At 45.2% G+C, this 12,612-nt stretch overlaps 1 long non-coding RNA gene across 2 annotated transcripts in view; it reads right to left on the bottom strand.

Annotated features, from left to right (window-relative positions):
* Positions 1 to 1,249: 1,249 nt before the first annotated feature.
* LOC115300762 overlaps positions 1,250 to 12,612 on the bottom strand; it is a 57,632-nt gene continuing 46,269 nt past the window's right edge. For both annotated transcript variants that reach the window (XR_003912832.1, XR_003912831.1), the window contains exon 3: positions 1,250 to 1,590. This is a non-coding gene — a long non-coding RNA (uncharacterized LOC115300762). The remainder of the gene's footprint in view (positions 1,591 to 12,612) is intronic.

The following is a 12,612-nucleotide window of genomic DNA, read 5'->3' as shown; positions in this document are numbered from 1 at the left end:
CCCTGATTTGGTTTGCTAAAAAGGGAAAGGATGTTTGAGAATGCTATTCTGTTTCTCTAAACTCTGGGACCAAGTTCACTAGGAGCAGGGCTTTTCAACCAGAGGGCCATAGACTGAGGAACTCAAAGAAAATGGGCAAGTGGGGCATGAATATCCATTCCCCACCCCTCCCTTGGGGAGAGAACAGTATTACTTTATGAGATTCTGAGAGGGGGAATCCATGTCCCCCTAAGTCCAGCATTTTCTGGTACCCCCATATCCCTTCTAAGCCCATTTACTTCCTGTGGGTGCTGTGAAGGGAGCATGTTAGTGTTGAAAACAGAGGCGGTCTTGGGGGTTATGCTTAGGGGTTGAACCTTCTGTATTACCCGGTGGTACTGAGAGATAAGAGTCTGGGGGCACCTGGGTGGCTCAGTCCTTTGAGTGTCCAACTCTTTTTTTTTTTTTTTTTTTGAGAGAAAGAATCCTAAGTAGGCTCTGCACTGTTACCATATGTCGGGCTCGAACTAACGAACTGCAAGATCATGACCCAAGCCAAAATCAAGAGTCGAATGCTTAAACAACTGGGCCACTGAGGTGCCCCAAGCATTTGACTCTTGATTTCGGCTCAGGTCAGGGTCATGGTCACACGGTCGTGGGATTGAGCCCCGCATCAGGCTCCACACTGAGCATGAAACCTGTTTAAGATTCTCTCTCTCCCCCTTCCTCTGCCCACCTCTCTCTCTCAAAAAAAGGGCGGGGGGCAGCTGAATTTCCCCTAGAGTGGGATGTGGTCGGGCAGGGATGGTGGGCACTCTAACCACCTGAGCAGTCAGTGGGATTGCACTGGATTTGGGTGCACACCAACGCACCCTGCCTCACAGGGGGTTTATGTACTTTAAATGACTGGCATGGGGAGCAGAGGATCAGGGGAAGGAAGGCTGATCCCAGGCCAGTGGTGGCCAGCGAAGTTTTGAACCTATACCTTTGAGCCATGAGTGGTAGCAGGGACAAGATGCCCAAGGGGAAGAGAAACCAGTCAGGTTACTATCTGCCAGGGCACTGCTCTGAGTCTGATGACAGCTGGCTCTAAGTCACAGCCCCTGCGCCTGTGCATCTAGGAGGGGGGGTTAGGGCCCCCAGGATTCTCAGACAAGTGCCAGCTGGCCCCATGGGTGCAAGAGGAGCTGGGGGCTCAGAGAGGCTGAGAGTCAAGGCCAGAGTCATCCAGCATATCAGATATGAAGGAAAATTCATGAGCATTCCTAAATCCCATATTAGTGCTCCATTTTATTTCATAATAATGGTTTCAGTTTGTATGTAAAGATAACCTGAAGATACAGCAAATTGTGATCATTACCCACATCCCTGTTTGGCAGCTTGTGAAGGGAAGGAAGCAGCCATTTAAACCACAATGATCATACTTGATGCGCATACCGGACATTAGGCTTCGGGCTTCCTGGTTTCTGGTCTTCATTCTGGACTCAGCAGTTCACCATCTTATTTTCCAGGGCAGAATTTTACCTCTTGAAGCTGCCACTGCTTCTTCTCACAGAACTTATTAAATGGGGAATGAGCATATGTTCAAGGCACATTCACATCTAGGTGACTCTGATGAAAATAGAGAAATTGAAAAAATATTTTAAAAGTGACATCTTCAAAGTAAACTGGGAATGACTGTTAAAAATGCCAAGAATAAGTGCAGGGAGATGTCAATACCCGGGAAACTCAAGTTCAGGTAAAGAGGTTCCTCCTTGGGGCACCTGGGTGGCTCAGTCAGTTATGCATCCGACTTTGGCTTAGGTCATGATCTCGTGGTTTGTGAGTTTGAGCCCAGCATCGGACTCTGTACTAACAGCTCAGAGCCTGGAGCCTGCTTTGGATTCTGGGTCTCCCCCTCTTTCTGCCCCTCCCCAGCTCATGCTCTGTCTCTGTCAATAATAAATGTTAAAAAATAAAAAGAGAGGGTCCTCCGTCTGGCCCGGGGAGCCTGCAGAGGCCCCACCTTTTCCTCCCTTGCACTTGTGGGAGACCTCCTTCCAGACATGGCAGCCGCAGACCCTGTTTCTGCTGTTTACACTCCAGGTTCTCCTGGGCAAGGCTGCTCTTGGTAACCATAGAGACCAGGAGGTGCCCCTGCACTGTTAGGTGGAAGAACAAGGGCTTTCACACCACGAGGTCACCCCCTCCCCCACATACCTCCCTAACGAATGTCTGTTTACATGAGCACATTCACCTGTCCAATCTATTGTTCGATTCATTGCTTTCCAACCACCCTGGAATAGGTGGCAATAGTGTGAGCTGATCATCATGTGAGGCACGGAGGAGCTGAAGGCGATTTCACTCTTGAGTGATGACTGAACAGCATGTCCTTGTTCCGTGGTGTGGATCACTCGCCAAGCAGAACATGGGACTGTATGCCTAGGGCAGCTCTCGAGTGTCTTACATTGTATTATTTGTGGTTGTGCTGCTCTCCATCCCCCACCCCTTGGCCCTAGAGGGCAGGGCCCCCCATTCAGGGCTAAGCAAAGCCAAAGGAGCAATAAGAAGCCAAAGGCAGTCACATGAACTCTGGTGCTGTTAGCCCCTTCCCAGGTTCCCCTGGGCTACAGGGTTCTTTGGATTTGTTCTGAAATTCAAAGCTCAAGCTACTCCAGCCAAATCCCCATGCTGGTGAGGAGGAGGCAGTCAGGGAGAGGGGAGATGAGGTATGGGGGCGCAGCAAAGCTGTGACGAGCTGGGGACTGTTCCTTATGCTAGACTCCAACGGCGTGGGAATCTGCTGCAGAAAGGAGAGGGAATGTTGGTGGGAGGCAGACAAAGAAGCCCAAAGTGCTAGAGGTTGGGACAAGCCTCTAGCATCTGTGGTAGCTCCAACTGGGCTGGACTCCCCCCCACCCCCCACTTTCGGAATGCATTCGTACTAGTAAAACCCATTATTGTATGGGTTTGGGATCTGGCCAGTGTAGGGTGGGAAGGCCAGAAGGCTGGGAGGGGTAGGGTGAGGGTAGGGGGTGATGTCTCTTGACATTCGGCTGTCCAGTAACTCCTTGTGATAGACCCTATTTAGATGTTAGGCCTGAGCTTGACCACGGGCTCCACACAGGTGGAGCCCTTGACAAGGCTGCATAGGGCACCAGCAGCCTCGGTGTCTGAACAGGCTCTGGAGTCTGTAGATTGCGTGTCTTTGGGAAAGTTGTGTGACCTCTCTGAGACTCAGATTCCTTATCTGTCAAGTTGGACATAGTCATGCCTCTCGAGCATAAAGAGAATTAAGCTACACAGCTTGAGACGAGCCTGGCAGAGTGCTTGCCACGGCCTGGTCCAGCAGTCCTTGCTCCTGGCCTCCCCTTCCTTTTCTATCTCCTGCTCCTGCCAGTTAGAGGCTGTGCAGCTAACATACAGCTCTCTGCCACAGCTTCTGGGCCAGGAGCTTCGTCCCCAGCCCCTGCGGTCTCCCAGAGCCTTTGACTGGTTGTGTCTAGTCTCCCGGGCTCTCCCTGGGGCCCTGCAGCAGGAGGCTAAACGCAGAGCCACAGGCCCTTGGGAATCCGAAGGCTGGCATCTCCAAGTTCTGGACAAGGAACCTTTTCCTGCCTCTCTACAGGGTACAAACTGACTCAAGTCTCTGGTCCAAATAAGCCACTTGGTGTCTCCTGCTTCAAGGTTTCATTCTCATTGGACTGAAGGCTAGACTGGGACTCTCTTCTCCATTACCTAAGAGGGAAGGAGATAAGGACTGGCTGTGGGCCCCTCACACCCTGGCCTTGCTCTGACCATGTAGGACCCGAGCTTGCCAAGAAAAAAGAAAGCCCTGTTTGGAGGTGAGATAGGGAGAAGTTAAAGATCCCCCTCGACTCCCTGCACCATTCTGCCAACCCTGGTCCTACTTATCTCCTGTTGTGTGCAGACTGAGACCGGGTTGCCAGTCCTGGACCAAACTGCAGCCAGTGATTTGGGGCTGTAGAGAAGTCCTGCCTGTGCTTGCCTATCTGTAAGGCTGTTACCAGACAAGGGGCCACTGCCTAGTGCCCAGTAAGCCAAATGCCCATATGGATTTTGTGGCACCACATCAGATCCTTCCCTCAAGCTCTCTGTTCTTCATACTCTCCAGAGAAGAGGCTGAGTGTCCTCTAGCTTGTTTCTTTTTTTTTTTTTAATGTTTATTTTTGATAGAGAGAGACAGACAGAGCATGAGAGGGGGAGGGGCAGAGAGAGAAGGAGACACAGAACAGGAAGCAGGCTACAGGCTCTGAGTTAGCTGTCAGCACAGAGCCTGACGTGGGGCTCGAACCCACGAACGTGAGATCTGACCTGAGCCGAAGTCGGAGGCTTAACCCACTGAGCCACCCAGGCGCCCCTCCTCTAGCTTGTTTCTATCCCCACCATCCCCAGAGGCTGCTCTGGAAGGTTTGGCCATTCTTTCTGCTCCTCTAATCATCAGCCTCTTCTCATGTTTCCTCTTCTTTCAGGGACAGTGACTGCTGCTCACCATTTCCAAACCTCTTTTCCCTTTTCTTTCTTTCATTCACTCATTTAAAAAAATGTTTATTTATTTTTGAGAGAGAGAGAGAGCACATGCACGAGAGGGGGAGGATCAGAAAGAGGGAGGACAGAGAATTTAAAGCAGGCTCCCCAGTCAATGTCAGTTCAGAGCCCCAAACACGCCAACCATGACATCATGACCTGAGCTGCCCAGGCGCCTCTTCCTTTCAGTTTCATGACACACCTACTTTGCCTCCTGCCTCTCTGGCTCCTTTTCGGCTTCCTTTTCCTCTTCCCACCCTTAAAACAGAAGGATTTCTGTGTCAGTCTGGGGCCATCCAGGAAGACGATCTCATATGAGGCACTCCATAGAGGGTGTGTGTGCAGGGAAATCGCCAGTCCAGTGCTGGAGGGCTGGAAGAGCAAACCGAGGCACTGTGGATACCAGCCGTGGTAAGTGCAGGAAGCACTTTTACCTCTGAGCTGGAAGAACAGAGAGGAGAGGTGGTGCGGCCAGAACTCTGGGCCCAGGGGAGGCACTGTGACTGCTCTGTGGGCCCTTGGTGCTGGTGTCTCCAAGGAGGTGCCCTTCAGTGGCTGTTAATGGCTAACTCGGGAGCCAGAGCAGGGCGAGCTACAGCTCTTATGCCAAGGCTACTTATTTCTCTATGACCTGTGACAATTTTTAAAAATATTTTTATTAAAAAAATTTTTTTAAAGCTCTACATCCAACTCAGGACCCTGAGATCAAGAGTCACATGCTCTACCAACTGAGCCATCCAGGTGCCCCAAGACTGAATCTTCATAAGATTTTGTGATCATTTTCCTCCTTTTTCCCTTCCTAGAACCATCATCTGGGATTGAGCCACCATTACCTTTTGCCTAAGCTGCAAATGTGGCCTAATCATGGACATTACGCCACATGCGTCTCCGTCTAGTTCATCCCACACATAGTCGCCAGGTTCATCTTTCGAATCATCATGTTCGAAGGTCCTCCTGGCTTCCTTCTGTATGGGTTGACTAGGCACTTACAGCCTTCCATAGAGTCCAAATGACTACAACTTGGTTTCCCAACTTCATTTTCTATTTCTTTCTTTCCTATACTTTGATATGCACCCCTTTTTGCCAGAGTCTAGCTCCAGCAGGTCCAGGGTTCTCTGAAGGATGGACGGTGTTGGCGAAAGGGATGGATGAGAGAGCCACAAGATTCTTTCTGATCACTAGGCAGGCATCTCTTCACTGACTGAGACTCAGCTTTATTTATGGTTAAGTGTATGGAGCAGAGTACAAAAGTGGCATTTGCCTTAGACAATGATTTCTGATGACAAATTTCTTTGGTATATAAAAATTTTCCAGAACATAGATTTGTAGAAGACTCATGCATAATCTTTATCAATAATGATTGATGTAGGTGATTTAGATGCTTATCATATGGGGAAGGAAGGTAACTTCAGCATTTAAATACAAGGCAATGTTTTTGGCATAGCAAAAGCAAAAGTTAGTCCTTTGTGAGCTGGGGTCAATAGCCTGTTTTCTTGAGGAGAAGAAAAACAGGTTTCTCAGGAAATGCAATATTTGCTTCCATAATCACAAAAGAAGAAATTCCTATAACAAGTTACCTCACAAGGTGCAATCAGCATATATTAGGGCCGGAATAAACAGACAAGTCATTCCTGATATCAATCAACAAGTTGCCTTGGGTGGTCAGTGCTCAGGCAAAAATTATTTAGTGGGGAGTAGATGTCAGTTATCATCGGATGGCAGGAGGCCGTGCCAACCTTCCTTACCTCACAGGGAGTTTTCTCAACTTGTGGGTTCAGAATGGCTTCCAACACCGTTCCCCAGTTTCTGTGCACTGTATATTCTTCCCTCTGCAAGAATGGCTTTGATACTTGTACAAATTTGTAAGCTATGAGTGACCAAAAACCCAGGGCAAGGGGCTTGTTGAGATTATACCAGGTCCCTGGGACCTATTTATCATTTCCGAGAGCTTCTGCATATGCAGAGGGCCTGGGGGCAGACTTTAGCTTGAACTAGTGAGGAAGGACGAAAGCCCAGTCCCTTGCCTCGAATTAGGACAAACTCTGAGGTGTACTTTATGCTCCAGAGCTTCCTTTCAGGATCAGCCTGAGGTTGGCATTTTGCTGAAAGCACACCCCAGTTCTCCTCTCTCCTGTCTTGCTTCCCACACTCCCTTACTTGTTTCTCCTGGGAACGTTTAATTGTTCACTTGCACAGGATCTGTTGCAGGAAGCCCACCCTAATGCTGGGAGCTGCACCAGCCTTGCTGGATGACACGGTCACAGTAAGGAAATGGCAGACGTTGCCCGGCTCCTGCCATGAGAGGTAGAACTGGTATCTCCTTCTGCTACTACTGCTCATGTGAAATTAAGCCTGTTGCTATTGATTAGGCCTCATAATGTTCCAAATCAAGCCTATATTTCCCACACAATTACCTCATAAGAAAAAGCATATTCCTGCCCCTGTATAAAGGAATTTAGGTCGAAGTGCTGCAGATGTTTGCCAAAAAGCTCTTCTAATGAGCCCTGCAGACCCAAAACATAAGGGGGCCTAAGAACACAAGAGTTACAATTAACTCTGGCCTGGAGAAGAAGAGTCTAATTTAGAGATAAGAAACAGACAAGGACCAGACATAAATTGCTGTATATACCTTTACTAATTGGAGTCACAAATACCCTCCCTTGTACTGACTTCAGCTATGAGGATGGATAAGAAATTAGAAAGCCAGGTGCAAGGTCAACACACACAGGGCCCCCATTATGCTTACATCAAGGAAAGGGCTTTCTCTAGCAACTTGTCAACAAACATTCTCTTGTGGTTAATGAGCTAAATAAAATAACTCCCAGCCTATCTTTATACAATTTAGCCTATGTTTTAGTTTTAGCGTTACCAACTTAAATCATATGTATATTATCCTATTTTTTACTAAAAACATCTTGTTATTCTCTTGATTGTAAAATTTATTTAACCTTACTGTAAGTGCATTACATGACTTGGTTATAACATGTTAATTAAAAACAAAGTCATAATTATTGGCCAAAAACCAGCTGGTACAAAATAAGATGGATTTGTTACTTTCTTAACCTTGGGGACTGATGCCAAGAATAAATTGGAATGGTTCTACAAAATGTTTCTGTAAAGCTTGTTTCTGTTCACCTTTGATGATTAAAGCACCTTATCACTAAGAATCAAAATTTGTAAACAACTTCTATTTTCTGATGTCATGGTATTGCTTAACCAATAGACACCAAAGCAGACTTAAGGGGAGAGATGTCTGCTTGGTGATGAACAACAAAGAATAAAACTTGTGGCTCTTTCATCACTCTCTCATGCCGACACCGTCCATCCTTTCAGGGACCCCTGGACCTGCTGGAGCTGGGCTCCGGCACCATAAGGCATAAACACAACAGCAGCTTAAACAAGACCACAGTAGGTCTCCTATGGTCTTTATGATTTTTATGGACCTGGACTGCTTCAACCTTATAGTGCAGCATTCTCGATGTGTAGCCTCTTCTTAGGGCAAAGGTAGGCTCCAGCTCATTCTAGCCAGCAGGAGGGAGAGAAAGGAAGGATGGCATGCTCCCTATATTGAAGACTACTTCCTGGAAATGAATACTTCACTTCTGCTATATCCTTTTATTGAGAACTTGGTCATGGGCCATGCTTGGCTGAGAGGGAGGCTGGGGAATGTAACCTTTATTCTGGTGTCCAATTGCACAACTAAAATTTTGGGAGCATGATTACTGATAGAACAGATACTAGGGGACAATGAGTCATCTCAGTTACCCCCTCCTTCTTATCTCTGCCAGTCCAGATTCTTCAAAACTCAGTACAAATGCCATTTTCTCCATGGATCCTTCTGTTAAAGAAACAAAATTCAACTGAGTAAATTTAAAGATCGAATTGCCTTACTGAAGGATTCATGAATCAGGCAGCCATTTCATTTAGCAAATAGAGGAGAGCTCCACTGAGCTAAACAAAAGAAGGGTTTTCAAAGGCATAAGAAAAAAAAAAAGGAATTTTTATTAGCAAGGAGTGCATTGCTTAGGCAATGTTACCCTCCTAAAGGGAGTGGAAGAGATCCATCCGGAAATTTCCTTGCATTGGCAGGAAATTCCTTGTTGACTAGTTAAAGATTACATTCTGGAGGACTAAAACTGCAGTTAGGTTAGGCTTTAAGTCTTGGTTTACTGTCTTGGGGCCTTAACCTGATTGATGCCGGTTTGGTCCTGTGTGTGTGCGTGTGCGTGTGCGCGTGTGTGTGTGTGTGTGTGTGTTTAATGTTTATTTAATTTTGAGAGAAAGAGAGAGAGTGAGCAAGCAGGAGAAGGGCAGAAAAAGAGGGAGACAGAGAATCCCAAGCAGGCTGCACATTGTGTCCAATGTGGGGCTTGAACTCAATAACCATGTGATCATGACCTGAGTTGAAGTTGGACAATTAATTGACTGAGGCACCCAGGCGCCCCTGTGGTTTTCTTTTTAACATAGCCCTACTCGAGGATAAAATTACTCTTTATTCCCTCAACAAACGTACATCTCTGGGGGTGGCTGGCTGGCTCAGTTGGTAGAGCATGTGACTCTTAATCTCAGGGCTGTGAGTTCAAGCCCCACACAGGGCATGGAGGCTACTTAAAAAAAAAAGTTCATCTCTGTCTACCTTGTCTTAATGAAAAGATATCTTACTTTCCCAGGAAGCAGAAATGATTATCTTACTTTTAGTAGCTTTAATTACATATATTAATTAGAATTCTTAACCCTTAGAAATCTTAATTTCTAAGTGAAAACTAATAAGCAAGTGGGATGCCTGGCTGGCTCCGTTGGTAAAGCATAAGACTCTTTAAAAAAAATTTTTTTTTAAATTTTGTATTTATTATTATTATTATTTTTTGAGAGACAGAGAGAGACAGCGCGAGCAGGAAAGGGTCAGAGAGAGAGGGAGCAGGCTCTGAAGCAGGCTCCAGGCTCTGAGCTGTCAGCACAGAGCCTGACCCGGGGCTCGAACCCAGGAGCTGTGAGATCATGACCTGAGCCAAAGTCAGACACTTAACTGACTGAGCTACCCTGGCGCCCCTTTTGGAGAATTTTAGAACCCACAAATCTTACAAGTGCTTACCTTCAAACCAACTAGAGCTCTTTAGAAATTAATTTTAGTAATGCCATCCAGAGGTAGAAAAAGATCTCACATGTACAACAAATGTATATAGACAAACACACAAACACATCGACAGATATAAAGATCTTATAGTTACTAATATTTGAGGATAAGATTTTTGAAGATTTGTATTTGTCTCTGGACAATGAATCTTAAGGAGGCTATGCTAGCATTTGGAGGCCACAGCCCTTTTAGAAGTTTGTATTTTAAAAAGGCCTTTTTCCTCATTTCTCCTTTAGTCTGGGGCGATTGTGGGCTGTGTTTACATTTCAAAGACATAATAAAATGTGTAACTTTAATGGATAGAGAAAGAATAGAAGTTCTTCAAGTATGACTTTGGTTTGGGGAGCCTGAGTGGCTCAGTTGGTTGAGCAACTGACTTCAGCTCAGGTCATGACCTTGCCGTCCATGAGTTCGAGCCTCATGTCAGGCTCTGTGTTGGCAGCTAGCTCAGAGCCTGGAGCCTGCTTCGGATTCTGTGTCTCCCTCTCTCTCTGCCCCTCCCCCACTTGCACTCTATTTCTCTCTCTCTCAAAAAAACATTGACTTTGGTTTGCTAAGGCCAATAGTTTCTAGGTCTTTTGTGATAAACAAGGGAAGTTTTGGGACTTGTAAAGAAATAGGTCAATTGTGAATTGCTTCTAGAGTGGATTTTTGTTTTGTACAAGATTTGTAAGATCAGGAGAGTTGCTCTCAATTCCTCAAAGACTTGGGTTGTAATTTAAGCGCTATCATAGGTTGTTCCACCTCTCCAATAACATTATCTTCAATTTGCTTCTTTTCCTTTGGGTATGTAATTTTAATTTTTACTGTTTCTGGCAATATTGGATCCAGAAAGAGGGTGCAAAGGACATTATCTTCTCCAAACTCCAAGCCATTTCCATGGATAGCCAAAAGAAAGAACCAAAAATCTGCATATCCCAAGCAGGCAGAAAGCCGTCCCCAGTTGTACAAACAAGAAGGCAATAAATATTATTGGGAGAGAAAGAATAAATAATGGGTCTGGACTTTCAAAGGGAGGGATGTGACATTTTATTTTCCTTTCTGGAATGGGTGCTCCAGACAGAAATTCAGAAGAACTGATTCTGGTAAGAGTTTTTACCTTTGGCTGATGTAATAGGTCAATAATATATCAGAAAGCTTACTGTATATAAGTTCGGCTTAATCACTAACCGCCTCATTTTGCTTCTGTAACAACCTGATACATCTATCACCTGGTAGATAGATAACTTAGGTTGCCAGCCCCCCCCTCCCCTTTTATTAAGACCTGGTCAAAGGCAAGGTCAGCAGGTGAATGTCACCTAGGGAGGGGGAGGGGGAAGGGAACGTGGTGGTAATGGAGGAGGGCACTTATGGGGAAGAGCACTGGGTGTTATATGGAAACCAATTTGACAATAAACTATATTTTAAAAAAATAAACAGAAAGGAAATAACTTTATTAAAAAAAAAAGTCACCTAGTCACTGCCCCACGGTATCTTAAGTGTCTGACTATGACTGGTCATTTTAAAGGGACAAAGAACTGTAAAATTATGGCTTCCCGCCAAAACTAACATCTGTGTATTACAATATAATTGGCTACCTTGAAATGCTATAAATTGTAATTGGTTAACTAAATAATGATGCATTCTGCCTTGCTAATGTCTATAAAAACTCACTGCTGCCTTTGTTCGGGACCATTCTCTGTACTTTTCTCCTTAAGATCAGGGGATCAGGTTTTACCTCACTTCTATTTGGTGTTTAGTGGTCTTTTCGACATCAGCCTGTAACAGCTGTCCTTGGCCAGTTTTCCCAGGACCCCCTCTGCAAGATCTGACATCTACTGGCATTTCCCCTTAGCTGTTTGAAAGAATAATGTAGCAGTTTACCAGAAAATCTTTCAGTTTGGACAACACTAGAAGGGACCCAAGTGAGGGCCTCCCTTGATGGTAGATATGGGGGTGTCTGTAAAGCCATTAACTTGGGAGATTTTTGTTTACGGTTGTTTAGTCTTTTTTAGAGTGGAAAAACAGTTCAGACAATGAGTACTCAAAGGAGGATACTCCTTTACCTTCTGTGCCTCTCATTTCTTTACTTTTTCTTTAGCATTTTGCAATGGATCCTTCCATGAAACTCCTTTGGAATTTTGAAGCCTTTTGGAGGTGTCTGCTTGCCAATTTAATGGGTATTCCATTCTGTTTAATTTGGAAACCCTTGCTTTCAAGTGCATGTCTTGAAAGGTTCCCATAAAGGTCATTATAATTCCATGTTATTTTAGTAAAAATTTTCATCTTCCTCATCAAAATTGCACCAGCATTCTTCTAAAAGCTAGAACAAACTATCCTCAAATTTGTATGGAACCACAAAAACCCCGAATAGCCAAAGTCATATTGAAGAAGAAAACCAAAACAGGAGGCATCACAATCCCAGACTCTAGCCTCTACTACAAAGCTGTCATCATCAAGACAGTATGGTATTGGCACAAAAACAGACACATAGACCAAGAGAATAGAATAGAGAGCCCAGAACTGGACCCACAAATGTAGGGCCAATTAATTTTTGACAAAGCAGGAAAGAGTATCCGATGGAAAAAAGACAGCCTCTTTAGCAGGTGGTGCTGGGAGAACTGGAGAGCAACATGCAGAAGAATGAAACTAGATCACTTTCTTACACCATACATAAAAATAAACTCAAAATGGCTGAAGGACCTGAATGTGAGACAGGAAACCATCAAAACCCTAGAGGAGAAAGCAGGAAACAACCTCCTTGACCTCAACCGCAGCCATCTCCTACTCGACACATCCCCAAAGGCAAGGGAAATTAAAGCAAAACTGAACTTTTGGGATCTCATCAAGATAAAAAGCTTCTGCACTGCAAAGGAAACAATCAAGAAAACTAACAGGCAACCAACAGAATGGGAAAAGATAGTTGCGAATGACATATCACATAAAGGGCTAGTATCCAAAATCTACAAAGAACTCACCAAACTCCACACCCA

This window comes from Suricata suricatta, chromosome 9, assembly GCF_006229205.1.
Source record: "Suricata suricatta isolate VVHF042 chromosome 9, meerkat_22Aug2017_6uvM2_HiC, whole genome shotgun sequence".
Taxonomy (NCBI): Eukaryota; Metazoa; Chordata; class Mammalia; order Carnivora; family Herpestidae; genus Suricata; species Suricata suricatta.
The sequence above is the reverse complement of the archived record's forward strand: the minus strand, read 5'-3'. Positions and strand labels throughout refer to the sequence as shown.